Raw genomic sequence first — 7,425 nt, 5'->3', positions numbered from 1 at the left:
AAGAGGAAGCTAGGTCAAGACAGGTCATGTGTGGGGACAGATGAAATAAGGTGCTTTCTGTTTCAGGAAGGTCAGCAAGAGATGTAGGAGCTGTATGAGACATCCTCAAACTGATGTTCTGAAGAAGCAGCAGAGTTTCTATTGTCCTCCTCAGTTGTACTCAATTTGCCCCTGTTGGCAAAAACTGACTCTGTTTTAAGTGCTTCTCTAGGCATGTCTTCTAGTAACATAGTTATGAATTCTATCTACAGTTCGACGAAATTAAGGATAATCTTTGAAGTGTAAGGAAGATGATATGCTAGAGGAGGTGTCTGTACTTCTCATCCTTTCTGGAAAGAAGGTACTGTCTTAGAACTATTTCTAATTGTCATTACCTCTTTTGTCAAATCCATTTGGTTAATCCTTCAGTCTTGCTCTGTCTTGTCATCTTCAAAAGGTTCTTCGTCAAGAATTGTACTTTCATTTTTTTCTCTGGAAGTGAAGGCAAGAGGAAAGTATTAGTGATTCTCATTTTGAACTCAAATTCAGACCTAACTTGGCCTCTCTCTTCTCAATCTCAAAAAAATCAGAAGTTTGAAAAATCAGCGTAGAAGTGCTTGGTATAAATAAAGCATATTTATGGCACAGAGAGCGCCAGAAGAGCCACAGATACTAATTTCAGGCCGCAAGGCAGCTTCATCCAGGGCCCAACTGAAATGCCTCTATGCAAACGCACGGAGCATGGGGAACAAACGAGGAACTAGAGACGTGCGCGTACCTGCAAGGCTACAACCTTATTGGCATCACAGAGACATGGTGGGATGACTCTGACGACTGGAGCGTTGGAATGGAGGGATACAGGCTTTTTAGGAAGGACAGGCAGGGAGACGACGAGGGGGTGTTCCACTCTATGTCAATGATCAGTTTGAGTGCATGGAGCTCTGTCTGGGGATGGAGGAGGAGCCGACGGAGAGCTTATGGGTCAGGATTAAAGGGCAGGCAGGGACGGGAGACATTATAGTGGGCGTCTGCTACAGGCCACCTGACCAGGATGGCCAAGCGGATGAGGCCCTCCACAGACAGAGATAGATGCAGCCTCACATTCACAGGCCCTGGTCCTCATGGGGGACTTCAAGCACCCTGACAGCTGTTGGAAGGACAACACAGCTGGGCACAAGCAATCCAGGAGGTTCCAGGAATGCGTGGATGACAACTTCCTTCTCCAAGTGATAGAGAAGCGGATGAGGACAGGTGCCATGCTGGACCTTGTTCTCACCAACAAGGAGAGGCTGGTGGGGGACGTGAAACTCAAGGGTAGCCTTGGCTGCAGCGACCATGAAATGGTGGAGTTCAAGATCCATAGGGCAGCAAGGAGGGCGTGCATCCAGCTCACCACCCTGGATTTCAGGAGAGCAGACTTCGACGTCTTCAGGGACCTGCTTGGGAAAGTCCCTTGGGATAAAGCCCTGGAGGGAAGAGGAGCCCAAGAAAGCTGGTTAGTATTCAAGGACCACCTTTTTTGCCTCAGTCTTCACCAGCAAGAGCTCTAGCCTCACCACCCAAGTCGCAGAAGGCAGAGGCAGGGACTGGAAGGATGAAGAACCACCCACTGTAGGAGAAGATCAGGTTCGAGACCATCTAAGGAACCTGAAAGTGCACAAGTCCATGGGACCTGATGAGGTGCATCCATGGGTCCTGAGGGAACTGGCAGATGAAGTTGCTAAACTGCTATCCATCATTTTTGAGAAGTCGTGGCAGTCTGGAAAAGGGGAAACATGACCCCCATCTTCAAGAAGGGGAAAAAGGAAGACTCGGGGAACTACAGGCCAGACAGTCTCACCTCTGTGCCTGGCAAGATCATGGAGCAGATCCTCTTGGAAACCATACTGAGGCACACGGAAATCAAGGAGGTGATTGGTGACAGCCAACATGGCTTCACTAAGAGCAAATCATGCCTGACAAATGTGGTGGCCTTCTACGACGGGGTTACAGCACTGGTGGATAGGGGAAGAGCAACTGATGTCATCTACCTGGACTTGTGCAAAGCATTTGACACTGTCCCACACGACATCCTTGTCTCTAAATTGGAGAGACATGGACTTGACGGATGGACCACTCAGTGGATAAGGAATTGGCTGGATGATTGCACTGAAAGAGTTGTAGTCAACAGCTCGATGTCCAAGTGGAGACCAGTGACGAGTGAGGTTCCTCAGGGGTTGGTGTTGGGACTGGTGCTGTTTAACATCTTTGTCGGTGACATAGACAGTGGGACTGAGCACGCCCTCAGCAATTTTCCCGATGACACCAAGCTGTGCGGTGTGGTCGACACGCTGGAGGGAAGGGATGCCATCCAGAGGGACCTTGACAGGCTTGAGAGCTGGGCCTGTGCAAATTGCATGAAGTTCAACAAGGCCAAGTGCAAGGTCCTGCATGTGGGTCGGGGCAATCCCAAGCACAAATACAGGCTGGGTGGAGAATGGATTGAGAGCAGCCCTGAGGAGAAGGACTTGGGGGGTGATGGTTGACAAGAAGCTCAACGTGAGCCGCCAATGTGTACTTGCAGCCCAGAAGGCCAACCACATCCTGGGCTGCATCAAAAGAAGCGTGGCCATCAGGTCGAGGGAGGTGATTCTGCCCCTTTACTCCGTTCTCGTGAGATCCCACCTGGAGTACTGTGTTCAGCTCTGGGGCCCCCAACATCAGAAGGACATGGAGCTGTTGGAGCGAGTCCAGAGGAGGGCCACGAAGATGATCAGAGGGCTGGAGCATCTCTCCTATGAAGACAGGCTGAGAGAGTTGGGGCTGTTCAGCCTAGAGAAGAGAAGGCCCCGGGGAGACTTTATAGCAGCCTTCCAGTACGTGAAGGGGGCCACAGGAAAGTGGGAGAGGGGCTTTTTACAAGGACAAGTGGTGACAGGACGAGAGGGAATGGTTTTAAACTGAAAGAGGGTAGATTTAGATTAGATATTAGGAAGAAATTCTTTACTGTGAGGGTGGTGAGACACTGGGACAGGTTGCCCAGAGAAGCTGTGGCTGCCCCCTCCCTGGCCATGTTTAAGGCCAGGTTGGATGAGGCTTTGAGCAACCTGGTCTAGAGGAAAGGTGTCCCTGCCTGTGGCAGGGGTGTTGGAACTAGAAGATCTTTAAGGTCCCTTCCAATCCAAACCATTCTATGATTCTATGATATAACAATAGGAGGAAAGAATTTGATCTAGTTTGAGTAGATGATAAAATAAGTGTCTGCAGAGATTTAATAAACCAGTCAGCTACAAATAGAGATGATGAATTCTTGGCAATAATGATCAGTCTGATGTTGTGTCTTGCAAGATACTACCTAGACACAGATAACCTCCGGACCACGTTGTCCAGATTTGGCGATTTTACCAAAGTCTTCAGATAATGTAATACATCTTTAAACTATTTAAATTTTTCCTTCTTTCTTCTGTCTGTGATATGAAGCAGTTCCCACCCACTTGACATTATAGATAAATGATTCAGATCTATTGGCTCTTGGTTGTGGAAAAATCTGCCTGGACGTCAGTCGTGTTTCATATCATGAGCAGCCATCCTTTTTTTTCACTCTGCTTAATTTCAGACTGCATTTTTAAGTGGACACCATATCCTTACTTTCAGCTGCAACTGATTAAAGGTCTGCATAGCATCTTATGCAAAGTATAAGCATTTCTGTATTCTCCACACATGCTGTAGACTGTGAAATTTAGCTGGCCCCTGTTCTGTCCAAGCAAAAAGTAGAAGAGATGACTGCAATTCAAAGAAGGCAAGAACTGAGAAATATTGAGTGAGAATCATAGAATCATAGAATGGTTTGGGTTGGAAATGACCTTTAAAGGTCATCGAGTCCAACCCCCAACCTAGAACCTAGAGGGAGCCATTGCTGCAACTCTGATGGTAACACCATATGACCACGTTCCTGCGTGCTGGAAGAGTGGCAAATTGTTCCAGCCCAGAAATTGTTTTAGTAGTGTCAGAGGAGTTCTGCTGGGTCCCCAAAAGTCTTGCCTGAACTTGGAGGAGTGTTTCCCCCTGCCCCTCCTTTCCTGTATGCAGTCAGACTTTAGTCATCACGATTTTTCTATTTCTTTTCTGAATTGCAAGCCTGCGTGAGGTCTTTCAGATTCATTATGCATGGACCAAAGTGTATCTGGGGATGAATGATAATCCTTCTTTTTTTTTCTTTTTTTTTTTTTCTTTTTTCTTTTTCCTTGTACTAAACAGTTTAGGGCTTGGGGGTTTTGACTCTTTAGTTTTTTAAAATAAGAGACTTTTTCCTTTTGACAACTGTCTGAAATACGTTCCTTTAAGAACCTCCTACATGGTATGTATTTGCAATTTGTAAACACAGTATGTCAAGGAATGATTGGATTCAGTGGTGAGGCAGCCAGCTATTTGCATGTCATGAGGTCTAAGGGAAACAAACTGACCCTCAGCCTTCCTCCAGCCAGCCAAATTCTGATGGGACCCTCAAATAGCTCTGGCAAAGTGTTCTGTTTCTTTTGGACTTCATGAGTGCTTGTTTCTGTGAAGACGTGTAATTATTTCTTCCTTTATTTTGCTGCACAAGTTACCAAGAGAAGCAGTTTAAAACCGAATGTGAGTATTGAGGCTCTTTTCCATTATTCCTTTATTTCATAATGTTTAAATGTGGTGGTATACAAGGTACCTAATTTAATGTTTTGAGCAAGTAAGCAGGAACTTTTTTCTTCAGACACAAAACTGCTAATTAAATTAGATGCAGAATTCTACACATATATAAGAAATTTTTTCTTTTGTGTACTAAAACAAATACCACACTTTTTTTGGATGCAATTGTTTTAATTTCATTAATTGGCTCATTCATTAATTTACGGGAAGATTTTTTGGAGTTTCCTTTGTAATGAGATGAGTATTAATTTTGTTTACTCCAAAGAACAAGCCAACAAAAAAAGTATATGCTGCTTCCTGTGACATTTGAATCACCATTTTTATCTCTTAGCAAGCTTTCATAGCTATTTGCTATTGCAAGAAAACTTACTACATAGTGTCTTTTCTGATAAGGTAATATGCTTGTTTCTGGCACAACTAATTTTAACTCCTAACGTTGTTTGTTCTTGCTTTTTTTTGAAGTAAAACCGGTTTCCAAGCTGGTGTTTCTAGCACTATCTCAACTTGTTATAAAAATCAAGCATTACCTCCAAATTCTCACTCCATAAGACACTTTGTTTTATCTTTTAGCTAGCACATTTTTAGAATCATAATTTTGGTTTAGAATTTGAAAAGAAAGAGTAGTATTGAAAGGACATGCCACTGTTTACTGAAATGGTGCTGGAAATGTGTGCCTATATTGCAGAATTAAAAAAGAAGTATGGGTAACGGTGGAAATATTCCTTAATTAAGGTCTGTGTATATTGATTGTACTGCTACCTGATTTCGTAACAGCAGTCTTTTTGATAATGAGGTTACAATTAAATTTGGACAAAACTATCAAATATAATTTCCATTTCAATAATATAAATGTTGGAAAATATATTTCTTTAACTGTCCCTGTTTTCAAGAGATCAGGTTTTATGTCTGGAGCTGGGCACAAAATCTTTTATATTTAGGAAACAAGTTTCAGATGCCTTTTTTTGTTTGTGGTTAATATTTTAACCCATTTTTCTTCTGCTTCTGTGATGAGTTGACAGTTCTAGAGTATTTTAGCGGAACAGGCTGTAACGGAGTTTATGTCTTAATGTTATAACAGATTGCTGATGGTCTTGCCGTGTCATTTTATTGCAATGACACGAGTCATTTTGATTCAAAGTTGTGTAATTGGTAGAAACTTAAGATGGCATACTAACCTTCTTGTAGGATTAGAGCAAAATGAAATCAAAAGCTGCTTGAAAGAGATTCTGATCAGTTGTGACCTATAGTATCTACAGGTTATTTGGAGGCAGTCATATTTTACAAAGCGTATATTTTTGTTTGACTTAGTAAGACATATGTTCTGTGGGCTATATACCTGTAAGTCTGGCTTTCTTCATTTTTTTCTATATCTGAGTTTTACTTCTCAAAAAAAGTTAAAAACTTTTAGTATTGCCTAACCATGGACAGACAGAAAGAAATGTGAAAATCTTAACCAGCGTGCTTCCAAATGTCAAGCCCAAAATCAGAGGATGAAATTCTGACCCTGTTTGAATAAGCAGCCCTTTGTCGACTAAACAAGCTCTAGATGCTGTTCAGGCTGTTAGATCACCAGGGGAACAACACTGACTTGAGTTTTTCTGCATGCTTCCCTGCCAGTTAAGGGTAAGATGATGTCTTATGTCTAATTCTAGGATGCTTGTAAAATTAATCATTTCCAGTTCAACTTTTCTATTAAAATCTCTAGAGCCCCAAGTTTGGAAGTTGGCATGGTGAAATGCTGCTGATGCTCCACTTGCGCTCCCGCAGCAGAATTCATTCTTCTGGGAACAGGGCGTGCAGCTCTAGTGAGGAAGGAGGCTGTGAACCCCTCGTTCTGTACGTTTGAATTTTCCTGTAAAATGTAAGAGGGATGAAATGAGGATGGTTTTGTAGAAATATGCAAACATTACTCCAAAAACACTGAACTGATATATTAAAAATTATAAAACCCCATGACATAAAATTCTGTAGCAGAGATACAGGGAGGGACAGGACTGTTACAAAGTCTAATTTATCTCCCTTGGTTGCCTTTATAATGATGGCTAAATTAAGTTTCTGCTAGAAATCACCCTGGAGAGGACTTTCTCTCTCTCTTTGAACTATAGAAAGTGCCTTGTTACTTAGCTTCTGTAGGCTTAGGTGTTAGCTTTTGTGAATAGCCCCATTCTTCTCTGATATTGTACAGTGTACATCAGCTATCATCCCTTCTTGTTTTCCTTTCTTAGACTAAGAGTTTTCTTTTATTCTACTTCATTCATGCTAGTAGGTTACTTTTCTTCTCAGCCATGGTTGCATTTGAGTTTGAATTTTTCTAAGTCTGTGTGTAAGGACTGGTAAATTCTTGCACATCTCAGCATATTATGGATAATGGCTCTGAACAGGCTGCGCTAGTTCGTTGCTGGCCTCACACTTGGATGCTTTATAACTCAGAAAAATATTCATTTTCCTGTAATGTGTCTTCGTGCATAGACAACAGAATTGATAGAAAGAATGACCTAGTGACAGAACATGATGTAGTTGTTGACAGAGCACACACGCAGAAGACCAGAATTCAGTCCAGAGTGACCTCCAGCAAGTTGTTCTGTGCCTCAGTTCCCCATCTGTAAACTGCGTTTGTTCCGCTGGGGAGAAAAAAATGAGGTCAAACCCATGTTATCCAAACCTGTCTGAAACAATCCAAATTGACTGGAAAATCCTTCATAATTAGGAACTCTCTCAACCATTGTACCTGTTGACCTGCTAGAAAGCAGCTCTGTGGAGAAAGACCTGGGAGTTCTGGTGGAC

General features: G+C 42.7%; 1 protein-coding gene across 1 annotated transcript in view; it reads left to right on the top strand.

The window, feature by feature from the left end:
* Positions 1-4,501: 4,501 nt before the first annotated feature.
* Positions 4,502-7,425, top strand: part of FHL5 (four and a half LIM domains 5) — a 29,298-nt gene continuing 26,374 nt past the window's right edge. The window contains exon 1 of the mRNA XM_068405489.1: positions 4,502-4,590. The gene's annotated coding sequence lies outside the window, so the exon portion shown is untranslated. The remainder of the gene's footprint in view (positions 4,591-7,425) is intronic.

This window comes from Nyctibius grandis, chromosome 1, assembly GCF_013368605.1.
Source record: "Nyctibius grandis isolate bNycGra1 chromosome 1, bNycGra1.pri, whole genome shotgun sequence".
Taxonomy (NCBI): Eukaryota; Metazoa; Chordata; class Aves; order Nyctibiiformes; family Nyctibiidae; genus Nyctibius; species Nyctibius grandis.
Note: the sequence above shows the minus strand (reverse complement) of the source record. Positions and strands in the feature narration are given on the sequence as shown.